This window comes from Tamandua tetradactyla, chromosome 1, assembly GCF_023851605.1.
Source record: "Tamandua tetradactyla isolate mTamTet1 chromosome 1, mTamTet1.pri, whole genome shotgun sequence".
In the NCBI taxonomy this organism is placed as follows: Eukaryota; Metazoa; Chordata; class Mammalia; order Pilosa; family Myrmecophagidae; genus Tamandua; species Tamandua tetradactyla.
The window spans coordinates 132,644,854-132,662,480 of NC_135327.1; the positions used below are offsets into that span (position 1 = coordinate 132,644,854).

Here is a 17,627-nt window from a genome sequence, read left to right on the forward strand (position 1 = left end):
CGTCCTAGGGGATCTCCTATATTCCAAGAAAACTCTTCTTTACCTCCATTGTGTAGTTGCAGTCCTATTTCTCCCTGATAGTCAGGGTCAGCCACCCCAGCCAGTAAAGTAATCCCATTCTTGGCTTGTTGATCCAAGGGTATGAATAGCCCAAAGTGACCAGGTGGCAGCCTTTCTCCTGGTGGAAGCACTAGCCCTTCTGGAACTAAAACCTGTAGACCAGCACAGCTCAAGGTCACAGGGACAGGAAGCAAAAATTTTCCTAGTGGATTGCTAGGGGTAATAGTGAGTGGTGCCAATCCCATTTCCACCCCTTGGTTCCTGGACCCATGGATCCTGGCTATGGGGAAAATAGCACCATACAGTGGACACTAATTCAGAGCATACACAGCCTCCTGGAGAACATCACCACAGTCCTGCAAGGTATTGTCACCTAATTGGTACCATAATTGAGTTTTCAGAAGGCCATTCCACCATTCTATCAATCCAGGTGCCTCTGGATGATGGAGAACATGGCAAAAACAGAGAGTTTCATGAGTATGTGCCCATTCCTGCACTTTATTTGCTGTGAAGTGTGTTCCTTGATCAGAAGCAATGCTTTGTGGAATACCATGATAATGGATAAGGCATTCTGTAGGTTCACAGATGGTAGTTTTGGCAGAAGCATTGTGTACAGGGAAAGCAAACCCATATCCAGAGTATGTGTCTATTCCAGTTAGAAGAAATCACTGCCACTTCCATGAAAGGAGAGGCCCAATGTAATCAGCCTGCCACCATGTAGCTGGCTGGTCACCTCAGGGAATGGTGCCATATTGGGGGCTGAGAGTGGGTCTCTCCTGTTGGCAGATTGGGCACTCAGAAGTTATTGTAGCCAAGTAAGCCTTGGTGAGTGGAAGTCCATGTTTCTGAGCCCATGCATAACCTCCATCCCGGCCACCATGACCACTTTGTTCATGAGCCCATTGGACAATGACAGGAGTTGCTGGAGAAAGAGGCTGACTGGTATCCACAGAATGGGTAATCTTATTCACTTGATTATTAAACCTTTCATCTGCTGATGTCACCCTCCGGTGTGCACTTACATGGGACACAAATATCTTCATGTTTCAACCCACTCAGAAAATGTATCCACATACCTCTTCCCCAGACCTCTTTGTCACCAGTTTTCCAATGATGGTCTTTCCAAGTCTCGGACCATCCAGCTAAACCATTAGCAACAGCCCATGAGTCAGTATACAGATGCACCTCTGGTCAGTTCTCCCTCCAAGCAAAATGAACAATCAGGTGCACTGCTCAGAGTCCTGCTCACTGGGAGGATTTTCCCTCACCACTGTCCTTTAGAGACATCCCAGAAAGGGGTTGTAGTGCTGCAGCCGTCCATTTTCAGGTGGTACCTGTATATTGTATTGAACCATCTGTAAACCAGGCTCAAGTTTTCTCTTCCTCAGTCAATTCACTGTAAGTAACTCCCCAAGAGGCCATAGCTCTGGTCTGGCAGGAATGGAAACTGTGGGCATTTGAAACACTTCCTCATGTAACCCACTTGTATCTTCAGGGTATGTTCTGCTCATATCTCATATATACCATTTCCATTTTATGATGGAGTACTGCTGTGCATGCTCAACTTTATGGTTTGGTGGTCAGACAACACCCAGCTCATGATAGGTAATTCAGGTCTCATTGTAACTTGGTGGTCCATCGTTAACTGTTCAGTCTTTCTAAGGTCCAGAAGCAGGCTAAAAGCTGCTTCCCAAAAGGAGAATAGTTATTTGCAGCAAATGGTATGGCTTTGCTCCAAAATAATAAGGGTTCGTGTAGTGATTTTCCTATAGGGGCCTACCAAAGGCTCCAGACAGCATCTCTATTTGCCACTGACACTTACAGGACCATTGGATCTGCTAGATCATATGGTCCAAGTGGTAGATCAGCTTGTATAGCAGCCTTGACCTGTCACAGAGCCACCTCTTGTTCAGGTCCCCACTCAAAATTAGCAGCTTTTCTGGTTATTCAATAAATGGGCCAGAGTAGCATGCCCAAATGAGGAATATGTTGTCACAAAAATCCACACAGACCAACTAGATGTTGTGTCTCTTTTTGGTTGTAGAAGGGGCCAGATGCAGCAACTTATCCTTCACCTTAGAAGGGATATCTCAACAGGACACCCAGAACTTTCACTGAGGTGGAAGGCCCCTGTATTTTTGTTGGGTTTATCTCCCATCCTCTCACATGCAAATGCCTTAACAATAAGTCTAGAGTGATTGCTACATCTTGCTCACTAGGTCCAATCAACATGATATCATCAATAAAATGGACCAGAGTGATGTCTTTTGGCAGGGAGAAATAGTCAAGTTCCCTTTGGCAAGATTATGACATAGGGCTGGAGAGTTCATATATCCCTGAGGTAGGACAGTGAAAGTATATTGCTGACCTTGTCAGTTAAAAGCAAACTGTGTCTGGTGATCCTTACTAACAGCTATTGAGAAAAAGCATTTTCCAGATCAATAACTGCATACCAGGTACAAGGGGATGTATTGATTTGCTCAAGCAATGATAACACATCTGGAACAGCAGCTTCAATTGGAGCTACCACCTGGCTGAGCTTACAGTAATCCACTGTCATTCTCCATGACTCATCTGTTTTCTGCACAGACTATGGTAGAGTTGAAAGGGGATATGGTGGGAATCACCACCCCTGCATCCTTCAAGTCCTTGAGAGTGGCAGTGATCTCTGCAATCCCTCAAGGAATCCAGTATTGCTTCTGATTTAGGATTTTGCTAGGTAGGGGCAGTTCCAGTGATTTCCACTTGGCTTTTCCTACCATAATAGCCCTCACTCCATGAATTAGAGAGCTAATGTGGGGATTCTGCCAGTTTCTCAGTATGTCTATTCCGATTATACATTCTGGAACTGGTTAAATAACCACAGAATAGGTCCAGGGCCCCACTGGGTCCACTGTGAGACAGACTCAAGCTAAAACTCCATTGATTACCTGACTTCCTCCCCCACTTTGACTGGTGGACCAGAGTGGTGTTTTAGGTCCCCTGGAATTAATGTCACTTCTGAATGAGTGTCTAATAATCCCTGAAATATCTGATCACTTCCTTTTTCCCAATGTACAGTTACCCTATAAAAGGCCATTGGTCTCCTTGGGAAAGACTTGGAGGAAGATTAACAGTATAAATTTTTGGCTGTGTAACAGGGTCCTCCCCCAAAGGGACCTAGTCTCCCCCTCATTCTAGGGGCTCTGGGTCTCTAAACTGTCTCAAGTCTGGAATTGATTAAGGGTCTGCGACTCTCTGTTCTGTAATTCATTAGACTTCTGTTCACTTGACCTAGAACTCTTTTGTTTATACAGTTCAAACAAGAATTTAGTAGAGTGCCAGTCTAGTGTACTTCTAGGAACTCCATGATTTACTAGCCAATGCCACAAGTCTCTGTGAGTGAGATCATTTTGACTCCTGCTTTGAGTCTGCTATTTTTTTTTACATAGGCAGGAACCGGGAATCGAACCCGGGTGCTGAGCCACCGTGGCCCACCCTGCTGTCTATTTTGATAGCCGTGTCCAGCTTGTCCTTGTTGATTAAGTGCTGCCACCTGGCTTCTGCCAACTTGGGATCTGGTCATCCCTGTTGTGTTTAAGGATTCCAGCTCAGTGACAGCAATTCCCACAGTAAAATGTGACCTACAGAGAAATGCAACTACAGAGCTCTTCAGAAATGATAGGGCTAATCTCACAAATTTATTTCTTACAGTTCTGGTAAAAAGTGTATCCTCCAGACATACCTGGGGTGTAAGAGTAAGCTTTCCATGATAAATCCACTCTGATATTCCAATCTCTCTAAGCCTCTGGATCCCCTCATCTACATTATACCAGGGCAGTTCTGGCATTTCAACCCCAGGTAATGTCAGCCACTGTGGTAGTTAGATCCAGTTGTCAACTTGGCCAGGTGAAGGTGCATAGTTATATTGCTGTGGACATGAGCCAATGGCATGTGAACCTCATCTGTTGTTGATTACATCTGCAGTCGGCTAGGAGGTATGTCTGCTGTAATGAATGATGTTTGATTTAATTTGCTGGTGCTTAAATGACAGAGCTCAACATAACCTAGCCAAAGCAGCTCAGCATACCTCATCTCAGCACTCATAGCTCAGTCCAGGCCTTTGGAAATGCAGATAGAAATCACCCAAGGGAAAGTTGTTGGACCCCAGAAGCCTGGAGAGAAGGCCAGCAGAGATCACCCTGTGCCTTCCCATGTAAGAAAGAACTTCAGTTGAAAGTTAGCTCCATTTCCTCTGAAGAACTAATGAAATAAATCCCCTTTTATTAAAAGTCAATCCATCTCTGGTGTGTTTCATTCCAGCAGTTAGCAAACTAGAACAGCCACCTTTTAATCCATATTTCATCCAACCCATCCATACAAACAGTTAATGCCTTTTCTAGCCCCTTGAGCTATAAAACTGAATGCAGAATTTCTGCTTAGTGGGCCCATATCAATAAATTCAGCCTGACCCAGCCTTATATTCCTCCCACCATTATCCCACACCCTTAAAATCCATTGCCACACATATTCCCCTGATATCTGTCTATATAAATTGGAAAACTCACACAGTTCTTTTGGAGTATAACATACCTCCTCAGGGGTTATACTTTGTACCTCACCTTTTGGGGTCTGTTGGGACTTTATTCTAGTTATAGGTCTGAAAGAAATGAGTGGTGGTGGGGATGGGTCATGAAAAGAATCAGAAGTGTCTTCCAAGTCATTTGCTTCAGGACATTCATTTGCAGTTTCATCCAGTGAAACATGATTAATCACTCTAGGGATAATCCCTTTAGGTGGAAGTTAGGTGGCCAACTCCTCAAGTCAGGTTAGAGGTGGGCCAGCTACATCCTCAGGGCAGACTATTACAGGGTTATCTAGAGAAGACTCAGCATGACCTAGGGTTTCAACCTCTCCACCAACATCATTATCAATTCATATTTTGCTATCCCATCATTAGGGTCCCACTCCTTTCCAATTAATGCCTTCACTTTAATAGCAGACACCATGCAAGATTGGCATTTCAGTTTATGTTGTAAAGTTGTTATTCCAACAATAAGATTCTGACCTTTGGAGGTCTCAAATCTATGGTTATAGAAAATAAGATCTTCCTTCTAGACCCTTATAAAAATATTTACATCTGTCAGAGGGCATGTAAGCTTCTCATTTGAAGCCTTAAGCCCATCCCTTTCACTCATTAATTATACAGTGTATCTAACAACAACCAACATCTTGATACCTCCTATTTCCATAAAACTCTGTAAAGTTGTCAAAAACATTATCCCCAGAGCCTGGCTTTGTACAAGTGAAGCATTAGAAGAATTAATTCAATGGTGATATTTTGACTATCTCTTTTGCCACCTCATTCCATCGAGTGGCAGTATCATACTGATTACAGGAATCAGAGTTCTTAATGCCTTTGAGTCCAGTCAGAGAAAAAAAAAAAAAACAATTATCAAGACCCATTTTTAAGATTCTGTTTCTTAAGAACCACCCTACTTCTAGTACCAAGCCGTATTAGCTAGAGTTCTCTAGAGAAACAGAATCAGCAGGAAATAGCCATATATATATATATATATATATATATATATATATATATATATATATATATATATATATATATATATATATATAACTTATAAAACTGTTTCCCATATCCATGGAACTGTAGAGTCTAAAATCTGTAGGGCAGGCTGTGAAAATGATGAGTCCAATTAAGAGTCTGGGCAAACTCCACAGGAGAGGCGCACTAGCTGAAGCAGGAAGAAGACACTCTCTCTTCTGAGTCCTCCTTAAAAGCCTTCCAGTGATTATATTAAGCATCACTCATTGCTGAAGACATTCCCCTTGGCTGATTACAGATGTGACATGATCATAATTTAATTCTATGAAATGTCCTCATGGCAACAGACAGGCCAGCACTTGCCCAACCAGGCAAACGGGCACTACCACCTAGCCAAGGTGACATATGAACCTGAACATGACATATATCATATCTAATTTTTCCTCTTTTTACCTTTACTGATAGTCTTCATTTCTACACTCTTCTCCTCACCTCTCTCTCCTGTCTTTTCCCGTCTCTAGTGCTCCCTTAAGTATTTCTTACAAAGCTGTTCTCTTGGTCATGAATTCTCTCAGTGATTTTTTTTGTCTGAAAATATTTGAATTTCTGCCTCATTTTTGAAGGACAATTTTGCTGGATATAGAATTCTTAGTTAGCAGTTTTTCTCTTTTAGAATCTTAAATATATCATACTACTATCTTCTTGCTTCCATGGTTTCTGCTGAGAAATCTATGCATAGTCTTATTGGCTTCCCTTGTATGTGGTGGATTGATTTTCTCTCACTGCTTTCAAACTTCTCTCTTTCTCTTTGACATTTGACATTCTGAATGGTAAGTGTCTTGGAGGATTTCTATTTGAATCTATTCTGTTTGGCGTATGCTGCACTTCTTTGATCTGTAATTTTAACTCTTTCATAAGAGTTGGGAAATTTTCAGTGATAATTTCCTCCATTAATCTTTCTCCTCCTTTTCCCTTTTCTTCTCCTTCTGAGACACCCACAACACGTATATTCATGCACTTCATGTTCTCATTCAATTCCCTGAGTCCCTGCTCATATTTTCCCATTCTTTTCCCTATATTTTCTTTTGCTTGCCAAATTTTAGATGTCCTGTCCTCCAGTTCACTAATCCTATCTTCTGCCTCTTGAAATCTAACATTGTAGGTTTGCATTGTTTCTTCATCTCTTCTTCTGTACCTTTCATTTCCATAAGTCCTGTGATTTGTTTTTTCAACTTTCAATTTCTTCTTTTTTGTTCATCCCTTGCCTTCTTTATATCCTCCCTCAATTCATTGATTTCTTTTTTTGATGGGATTTTCCATATCCATTTGAACATCCTGCATTGTTTCAACTCCTGAATTTCATTTGAATTGCTAGTTTCTTCCTTTGGGCCATCTCTTCAAGTTCCCTAGACTGATTATTTTTTGCTGGCATCTAGGCATTTAATTTCCTTAATTAGTTTATTCTTGAGATTGTCTGCACTCTTTTTGTTTGTTTGTTTTTAATTTAATGATTTTTTTTTTTTAACATGGGCAGGAACCGGGAATCAAACCTGGGTCTCCAGCATGGCAGGCGAGAATTCTGCCACTGAGCCACCTTTGCACCACCCATCTTCACATTTTTACCTAAGATTTCTTTGTTGGATGGCTTTGTTCTCTGTCTGTTCTTTGGCATTCAGTTCACCTTATTCTAGACCTCTAGCATAGGTTTTATTTACTGGATCAGAATTTTTCAGTTCTTGTTTTCTTGTTTCTTGCCTTCCTCTATGGTACCTTTTTTTTTTTTCCTGATGGTCTACTTAGATATTATAGACCCCAGTCAGATTTTCCCAGACTGGATTGGCCTCCTCTCAGGAGAAAAGAGTCATCTGCATCAGTTCTCCCTGAGGGTGAGAACCAGCAGGTTGACAGACTTTCCTATGAAGCCTCTAGACTCTTTGTTTTTCCTATCTTGCCCAGTACATGGCATTTGTCTGTCTGCAGGTCCCACCAGCATAAAGTGATGCAATGCCTTTAACTTCAGCAGACTCTCCCGGATGGAGGTGTGGTTGAGATTGAGAAGAGGTTATAGGCTGGCTTTATTTAATTGCAGTTTTCCAGCCCCTGGGGTCTGAATTCCTCGAGGGTGGGATTCCACCTAAGCTGGGCCTCACCCCTCTCCTGGGGAAGACACAGCCTCCAGGGAGTTACTTCCTTTTACCTGACCAACCTCTTTGTCTCTCAGACAAGCTTAATTCTGCCCTTGCCTTGGGCAGTTGGAGCCTGAGAAGCCTTACAGTTGTAAAAAAAAAAAATCCTTTTCAGAGAAGGATCCCCATTCCTCAGGTTGTTAATGAAAAGCTTAAGTTGGTATGTTGTTCTATGTATCTCTAGGTACTATTTGCCCCCTTTGGGGCAAAAACTAGTAATGTTAGCTTTTATTCTAGGCTTAGTTGAGCTGGGAGCCTATTTTTAGTAATCAGAATTTGTTAATTAATTCCACAATTGGAACTTGGTTGAGCTCAGTCCCTTTTTGTTGGTAAAGTCTCTTTTGTTTGCCTTCTGGGAACCAGCCTGTGGGGAAGGGGCACTAGCTTCATGGCTTGGGGGACTCATGGTTCTGGGTGGGATCACAGACTGGTATATGCTGTGTGTCTGGTTACTGATGTGGCCCCAGCAGTTGTTCTGTACTGTTCTTGGCTATTTACTAGCTGCTCTGGAGTACGAACTAAATTCCGCAGCTTGGAACTAAATTCCACACCTCACCAAGCTGCCATCTTGGACACTCATCGGCCTTCTTGAATGAAGGTATCTGTCCCTGAATGCCTTAGATTAGAAATTTCTATAGACTTGCTTTAATTTGGACAATTTGCCAGCCTTAGAAATGTAAATTTTCAACTTAATAAATTCCCCTTTTTAAAACCATCCAGTTTCTGGGATATTGCATTCCAGCAGCTAGCAAACTAGAATAAAAGTTGAAGCTATGCTGTGTCTCCAAATAGAAAGTAGGATAATGTTACCATGAGGGAGAGAATTGTTGTGGGTCCTTGGGGTGGGGAATATTTAAAGGAGTTTAGGATAAACAGGTCCTTAGGGTTCATGACTTGTAAACCTTAGAAAAATTCATCCATGCACAAGGGGAGTAGGATGACTCTTATCTATTGTGTGTGTGCTGTGACTTTGGCAGAGTAAATTGTGACAAAATGAGTTGGAAGAGGTTACTTTGGGGCATAGCATAGGGAATGTCTCATTTTCTAGTGTATCTTCTGAAATATTGAAAAGCTGGCCTGAGCATGTTCCTATGCAAAAGAGTTCAGTTCCATGTTGAGAACTGTAATATGATATAAATTCTTCAGTGTAATTTTTTGAGGCATTTTGGATGTTACCTCCCTAGAACAGTAGAACAATGTTTCTGCAGTAATCTGTCAACATATTTGGAGGTCCATAGGGGACCTATTTTAAGGATGATGTGTTGAAGAGTAAAGTATGATGCAATACAATGAATCTAGGTGCTCTAAGAGAGTAGCTTTGGGATCCTGAGATCCATTAGGTTGATGGCAGTCTCTATCAGTTCAGGGCTTTCCTGAAAACTTTGTATTTGAAAGTTTTCAATTCCTAGGAGAGGGAAGTTTATTCCTAGGAGTGTTTTATTACTAAAAGCAATTTTAAATCCATGGTACTGAGGTGTTATGGAGAGAAGAATTTCTGGACTTAAGGGGAAGGCCAAGAGGGATAGAGAGGTGGTGTCAGTGGTATTTGGGCAGATTCAACAGTTGCTTTGTTTAATTACATTGGTGATGTATTGAATAGTGGGGATTAAAGAGTAATAGTGTGAGATGTCTGTTAAGGTCATGAGGAGGGTTATTATTTGTATTATATCAGTATATTTCATGGTTTCAGCCATTCAATAACTTGCTCCCAGGTGTAATCTATTAGATTTCCTTGTAGGTATGCTTCCCCGAGAAAGATTAGGTCTGTTTTTGTTTGGAAGAGGTTTGAGTGACGAGGTTAAAGATTAACGAGTAGAAGGTGTCAGGAATTTTTGGGAGAAGAGTGATGTGAGATGTGGAGGGTTTATATATAAGGGAATTACTGGTGTTTCTGAGTGTCTATATAGGTTACCCAGGTAACCAGAGCTTAGCAGAAGACTATGAGAAGCACAAGAGTGAAAAAAACAATGGTCAGGAGAAGGTATGTGAGAAGAAAGGGCCACTGGGTACAGCAGGCATCACTGTCAAGGGGCATTACATGTTTCTGATGTGTGTGATTCCCTTTTTTTATGACATTTATGACAGCTTTAGTTTCAGTGGTGCAACTGGGGTGCTCTGGCAGCAGGGGTCTTCAAAATCTTTGCTACCAGATGGCGCTTTTTAAGTTCTGAAGTGTGGAACCAGGGAGCCAGTCCATGTAGTTTGGCTGCAGTTGGGGTGGTAAGAAGAAATTGATAGGGGCCTGACAGTGGGGGTTCGAATAGCTTTCCAGTTTGTTGGTCTTTTAGTAGGACCCAGTCTCCAGACTCAAGAGATGGTGTTAGTGGGGGTGTGTCAGTGGGTTTGGGAAGAACTTCATCTGCATGTTGTCTAAGGAGGTGCTGGGTAAAGTAAGAGTTTGGATATAATCTCATAAGGGAGGAAGGTCATGAGGGAAATTTCCTAGGAAGAAGAGTCTTCCATACATATGTTCAGAGGGGCTAAGGAAGGAGGGAGCTCGGGGGTGCAGCATATGTGGGCAAGAACTAGAGGAAGTAGAGTGATCCATTTCTAGTGCTTAGCTTAGTTAAGTGCATTTTGAGAATGGAATTGCCATTCTCTACCTTTCATGATGACTGGGGATGATAGGGAACAAGAAGATGCCACTGTGTATGTAAGGACTGAGTGACCTTTTGTGTTACCTAAGGAATCAAGGATAGACCATTATCCATCTGTAGGGTGGAAGGTAGGCCAAAGCATGGAATGAGATGATCAGTGAGGACTTTGGTTATTCCTGTTGCTTTCTCAGACTTTGCTGGGAAAGCTTCTATTTAGTCTGAAAAGATATTTGTGAGTAGGTATTTGTGATGGTGAACAGGGGGTATGTGGGTGAAATTTATTTGCCAATCTTGACCTGGTCCCTGTCCCCTAGCTTGATGGGTGGGGAAGAAAGGTGGAGGTTTGATTCCTTCTGGAGGGGAGGTTTGGCTACAGATATGGCACTGCTGAGTGACGTTTTGAAGGGTAGATGTTAAACTAGGGCATACAATTAGAGGTGTGAAGAATTTTAAGAGTGGTTTGAATCTTACATGTAAGGCATTGTGAAACTGTTGGAGAATTTGCTTGTGTCATAGGGTAGGGAGAATTGACCTTCCCTCCGATAGGAGAATTGACCATGCTCCTTCTCCTATTGCTCCTACCTCTTCTAAAGATTGTATTTCTTTAAGTAAGTATTGAGGTACAGTAGTGGGGATGCCTAGGTGTTAATTTTCTGGTACTTCCATAATTGTAGGCTTTTTTGCTAATTTATCAGCCTTTTCATTCCCTTGGGCAATGTCAGAGGAGGACCCCTGGGGTTCTTTACACTGAATGACCACTGCTGGGGTTACTTCTTAGGCTTTTTGTAAGAGTTTAGAGATTAGGTCAACAATAGCAATGGGGGACTGTTCTAGTTTGCTAGGTGCCAGACTGTGATATACCAGCACTGGAATGGCTTTTAAAAGGGGGGATTTAATAAGTTGCTAGTTTACAGTTCTAAGGCCATGGAAATGTCCAAAAGCAGGTCTAGAGAAATGTCCAATCTAAGGCATCCAGGGAAAGATACCTTGGTTCAGGAAGGCCGATGAAGTTCAGGGGTTCTCTCTCTACTGGAAAAGCATTTGACGGACAGGGTGATGTCTGCTAGCTTTCTCTCCAGGCCTCTTGCTTCATGAAGCCCCTGGTGGCCTTCTTCTTCATACCCAAAGGTCACTGGCTGGCGTGTGGTTCTCTCATCATTCTGTCGTGGTTCTGTAGCTCTCTCTTTGGTCTCAAGAGGAACTTTCTTCCAAATGTCTTCTGTTTTATAGGATTCCAGCAAACTAATCAAGACCCACATAAAATGGCTGGAGACGATCTCAATCTAATCAAGTTTAATACCCACAATTGATCGAGTCACATCTCCGTGGAGATAACCTAATCAAGTTTCCAACCTATAGTACTGGATATGGATTAGAAGAAATGGTTGCTCCCACAAGGTTGAATTAAAATCTTGAACATTGAAACCTGGCTTTTCTAGGGTACATAAATCCTTTCAAACTGGTCGAGGGACCCTTTGCTGGTGTGAAACCTTCTCTCTATCCAAATGGTTGCATGTGAGTGCAGGATATGATGGGCATAGCAAGAGACAATATATATACTGATTCTTTTGTTTTGAGCTAGTGCTAGGGCTTATATTAGTGCAACTAATTTGGCTTACTGAGAGGATGTTCCTGGGGGAGGGGTTTTCTTTCCATTATTTGTGTATGTGAGGCAAAGGCATATTCTGTTTTCTTTTTCCCTGTGTTTATGAAGGAACTACTCAATAAACCAGGTATCATGGTGTTCAGGTAAGGGTGTTTCCGAGATATGTGAGAAAGGAGAGAGGCATTTAGAGAGGATTTCAGGGCATGAACGGGGATTATGTGTAGTTGTTGGAAGCAGAAGGAGAGTGGCAGGGTTGATGGTAGAACAAAAGGAGACAGTTACGTGAGGCACTTGCTGAAGGGGGAAAAATGTTTGTTGAAGTTAGGAGGGATGTAAGAAGTTTTCTGCCTGGCTAGAAATAAGATGGGCAATGGCATGGGGAGAGTATGCTGTGATAGGCTGGGAGTAAGTTACTTTTTGAGCTTCAGTAGTGAAGATAGTTGCCGTGGCTACACTCTAAGGTGCGTAGGCCACCCTCTAGCTGTGAGGTCTAATTGTTTAGATAGGTATGCTATAACTTTTTTAAAATCCAAGCCAGATTTTTGTCCTAGAAGACCTAAGACGATTCCCTGCCTTTCCTCAGTGTAAAGGATGAAGGGTTTGTTAAGGTTAGGCAAAGTGAATGCTGGGGCACTGATGAGGGCTTGCTTTAGAGTTTTAAAGAAACCATTAACTGGTTTGTTGGGTGGTAGAGGTTCTTGTGAGGGCTCCTTTATTGCTTCATATAGAGGTTTGGCCAGGAGTCTGAAGTTTGGGACCCAGTTTCTAAAGTATCCAGCTAGTCTGAGGAAAGAAAGGAGGTCTTGTTTCATTGTGGGGGTTGGTAAGGTTTATTGAAGGGGTTGTGTTGACTAAAGATAGATGGAAGATGCCTGATGCAGTTGGTGGAGAAAGAACGAGTATTTGAACTTTCAACTCAGCTAGGATGCCCCTTCCTAAAATTGGTGTGTGGCAGTATGGGAGGCTAAGGAATGAGTGAGTAAATGTGTGGTTGTCAATTTAACAGGGTAGGAGTGGACTAGCTAAAGGCTGTGAAATGTGCCATTAACTCCAATTACTGAGACTGAAAATGTGTTAATTGCCCCTTCATACTCAAGGAGAGTAGAGTAAGTGGTCCCCATATCTTTAAGAAATGAAATTGGCTTACCTGCTACTGAGAGAATTACCCAGGGTTCCCCGTGACTGATCATTGAGGGGCCTTGCACGGTTCCCGGGCACCTTCAGTCCTCCACCACCGGTCCCAGCAGTTCTGGGAGGTCAAAGCCAAGGGTCTTGCTCAAGTGTGTAACCGATGTCCCCTGCCTTGAGGCGCCCGGGGGCAGTAGGACTTCCAATGACCCCTTGCAGAGTGGGCACAGCTCCGGGCAGGGGTCGGGGATTTGGGCATTGTCTGGCCTGGGCTGGTTGTCCACATTTTTCAGGCAAGTTTCCACTGGGCTTTTATCTCTCAGCTTAGAGGAGCCTCAGGTTTCTCTCAGTGCAGAAGGAAGGAGTTGGTAAACCTGAGTGTGGGACTTAGCTTTGGCTTCCTCAAGTTTTTCCTGCTGGGTTTCTTTTCTAGGTCTCTATTGTTAAAGACTAGATTAATTAGATTAATCAGGTTGCTTTGGGCAGTTTGGGGTCCTGCTTCTGACTTTTGGAGCAGGACTAATTGGGAAATAAAATGCATATGGAGGAGTTAAGTGCCTTCAGGGGAGTTTGGGCTGAGAATAGTATAGCATTTTGAAGGCTTCCTTGAGTCTAGCTAGAAAGGCTGCCAGATTTTTATCATCTTTTTGTGAAATTTCTTTTAAGTTTTTGCAGGTTTTCATAATTAACTGCTTTGTGTGTGGTCACCTGCAGTCCTACAACAAGGCAAGTTATCATGAGGTTGTGAGACTGTCAGCCAGGTTTCCCACCCTGATAACTCCAAATGGGTTCCTCCCAGGCATTGCATTGCCTCCCACAGGGCTGTTAGTAGGGTCCAGCCTATTTAAGGTATCTGCATGAGCCATACTCGTTTTTTTCTCACCAGGAGTCAGGCAGGTAGAGAGAATAATACAGAGATCTCACCAGGAGAGGTCATAGGACACAGTAAGGTATTGGAGTTCTGTAATAAATCAGGTGGGGTCAGTAGAGCATGAACCTAGAGGCTGTTCGACTTGTGAAAGATCAGAAAAGGAAAAGGAATATGGATGGGTCCTTCCTGCTGGCCTAGACATTTCTCACAAGGGGCCAAATGGACCGGGTCCTCCACGGGGAAGGAAAGGAAAGGTGAGATTCTGAGGTGAAGCTCCAAGATGGGAGAGGGTTGGCGACTGCCTGCGGTTCAGCAGTGGTTTTGGCTCAGCTAGGAGGAGCTGTGTCAGGAGGAGGAGGTGGGGATGGGTTAGAGAAGGGTTGAGACTCTGTGGCGGAGTATAGAGATAGGGCGGGAGGAGATGGGGAGTATCATTTTCTGGCTGTGCCTCAGCAACAGCTGCAGCTTGGCCAGGAGAGGCTGCGTGGGGGGGGGGGGGGCGTGGGAAGGGGAGTGAAGGAGAAGGTTTGGGGCAGGTTCAAAGGAAGAGTTGGGAGGAGGAAGAGGGAGTACTGGACTAGGAAATAAGTTGCTTTGGGAGAGGGGAATGGAGAAGAAGGATTTGATCAGTGAGACAAGTTTTGCAGAAGAGAGGGGCACCTGCACAAGCCAAAGAAGGCCTGGATATATGGGACTTCACTGCACTTGCTGAGATGCTGACAGTAATCGTCAAGGTCGGGAAGGATTTGTGGGTCAAGGGTTCTGTTTTCTGGCCAAATTGACCCATTATCTAATTTGTACTGTGGTCAGGTAGTATTGCAATAAAAAAATTAATCTCTTAGGTCTTAAATCAGCGGCAAGACCAAAGACTTTAAGATTTTGAAGTATGCAACCCCAAAGGGGTGTCACAGAGAGGTTGGAACTGCCTGTTTCCCATGATAATAGATAGGGCAAGGAGAAATTCTCGCTCTTAATGCCTTAGAAGCAATCAAGAGGGCATCCCCCCTTGAGAGTCTCTAAACCTCAGTGAGTATGTGGAAGAGCAGATGAAATCATCCCACCATCTCACTAGCTCCTAGGGTCCTGGAACCCCAGCAGAGGCAGATCTCCAGTGCTGGGATTTTGAGATGTGTTGTCCTGAACAACAGAGAAAATCAATGCCAAAAAGAGAAGAGGAGGGTGTTTTCTTCTTACCCTGAGATGATTCACCAGTGTTGGTGTGGGAGTCAGGCAAGTGGATTCCGTCTTCTCCTGCGAAGCTTTTGCCTCGGTTCCCAGTCCTGGGTTTTGACATCAAAATGATAAGTTTTTCAATGGGGAGGGAGGGGAAGAGACCAAAACTTGACCAAAGGAGATTTAAGTGAGGCTATGCGCAGGCGGGCTGAAGCCTAAGCTGGCGGCAGCCCGAGTAGAGGAAGGGGCACCACTTATAAAGGGTGGCTGGCAGGAAGTAGGGAAAGGGAGGTGGTGGATTTCAATTGTCTAGCTTGGATGCAGATTTTCACTGGTTGGTTTAGAAGGGGAGCCTAAGCAGGAGTTGGTAGCTCTTCATTGGCAGGGTTTAAATTTTAATCGTTACCATAGTATGCAGGGTTGTAACTGCTGAAGGGTGGATGTGGGAGCTTATTGCAAGATTACAGCTGCTGGAGCTGTAACTGCAGAGGGCAAGAGGGTTCTGCAACTATTGTGTGGGTGGGCGGGCTTGGTGGGTTTCCTGGAAATCATGGGTGGGGGAATTTTCTTGGAATATTTGCTATGGATTGGTCATGCCATGGGGGATGGGGTTCTGCCTAACATTGACTTGAAAAAGTTATTCTTAATGACAGAATAGTTTATTCGAATGTTTTAAATTATGAAACAGTTCATATCTATGACTAATGTTTAGGTACAGGAGCAGACTGGTAAACATGCATCATCTACTGACAAGGACCCTCCGATAAGGAAGAATGGCAGCTGCGTATCAGTGGACAAGATACCTCAACATCTAAAGACAGGAAAATTACCTGATGGAGAATATGCAGAAAAGAATAACTTGGAACACAGCATGAAAGAACCTACATCTGACATGAAGAATCACAAAAAAGCTTAGACTCAGAAATGTCTTTTTTTTTCTTTTGCTATTGAAACTGAATTTCTCTCAGAAAGCTAGAGGATGTAGTGTTCCAAAATAAAGATGTCTGAATTCTAGAATCTCAAAGTTTCCTAACACAATAGCCAACTCTTGCTAACCAATCAAAGAGCTCCGACTAAATATACATACTCCCTAACTGGCATAGTCAAAAGGAAATTCTGCTTCTAAGATGTCAAGGTAAGACCAAAATTCCCATTATAAAAACCAGAAAAAACTGTTTAAATTATGAAACTCATATACTTTTAAAAGCCTCAGAAAACTGTGGGAGAAAAAGGTGTAGACAGGCTAAAAGCACAGAGATGGGATCATCGTTAAGAAGTGAGCTGACAGTAGGCAATATTTTTCCTCTGGAGACACTTCAGTGATTCTGAGTATGGGCTTAGGATGCATCCTTGAGCCAAACCCCTTGCCTCATCAAGGGAAAGAGAAGATCAGAAAAGCTTTTAGTAGTTGCCCAGAGAAAGAGTTACAAAATTGAATATTTGAGGGGCCCTAACAGGGTGGAATTTGTCTTGGGAAGACATTTCTGAATACTTAGGCTGTAAGGAAGCCAAGCAGCCTAGTTTCTGAAAGACACAGTGCAATCTGTGGTCTTACGGTGTTGAAAAAACAAAGGCCCGCTATGGGGAGAGACTGGAAACAAAAGGGATAAGAGATGAATGCTAGAAAGATGTTGAATTGCCCCACTTTTTTATTTTTCCATCACAAAGCACTTTCTGATTCTGGACACAGGTTTCTACTGAGAATCAGGATGGCGTATGGCAGAATGCTGTTTCTGGGCACAGAGATTTGGACAGTCACACTAGTGATGAAGTTGGAGGCTTGAGAGCCTCAAATAAGTCTCATCTCCTTCAAAAGACTGCAAAATGGTGAACGTTTAGTTTGTTAGAAAGCTGAAAGCTACAATGAAGAGCTCTGAAGAACATGTAAAATATATAAGAAATTGAAATTTCTCTATATGATTCACAGAGCCTAAAATATTTACTATTTGGCCCAGAATAGAAAATGTTTGCAGACCCTTGGAAAAGAATGTACAAAAAGCAAACCAAACATATGTGTTTACCAGATATACAAGAAAAGTGACACTGCAGTGCATATCTTTTCTGAAAATATATCATTGTAGATATATTCCAACAAAACAAATTCCGAAAGAGAAATTTTTGGATCTAAATAACAGAAGTACAGTAAAAGTTATCAGTTGGTCAGCAGATTGGCCTCTGGTGACTGAACTAAATCAGAGCATGAAGTGTTAGGGAAGAGGTAAATATCTTCCAAAAATAAAACTCTATGCAGCAGACAGTAGGATCTTAGTAACAAGGTGAGAGGAAATGATTTCCATGTCAACAAGAATAAAAAATCATTTAAAAACACTCAAAACAAAACCTTTAAAAGATAGATGTTCGAAATATTAAAGCAAGGTACACAATGAAATAGTGTTATTTGATGGAATACAAGAAAAGAGAATTTGTTTGACTATGATACTTGGGACATTTTCCTTTTAGTGAG

The 17,627-nt window shown here is 42.6% G+C and overlaps 1 long non-coding RNA gene across 1 annotated transcript; it reads right to left on the minus strand.

Annotated features, from left to right (window-relative positions):
* Positions 1 to 13,137: 13,137 nt before the first annotated feature.
* LOC143686543 (uncharacterized) lies at positions 13,138 to 16,100 on the minus strand. The gene is made up of 3 exons (XR_013177252.1): positions 15,994 to 16,100; positions 15,185 to 15,270; positions 13,138 to 13,240 (listed from the first exon to the last, which is right to left on the minus strand). It is a non-coding gene; the product is annotated as an uncharacterized LOC143686543 (long non-coding RNA).
* Positions 16,101 to 17,627: the final 1,527 nt, after the last annotated feature.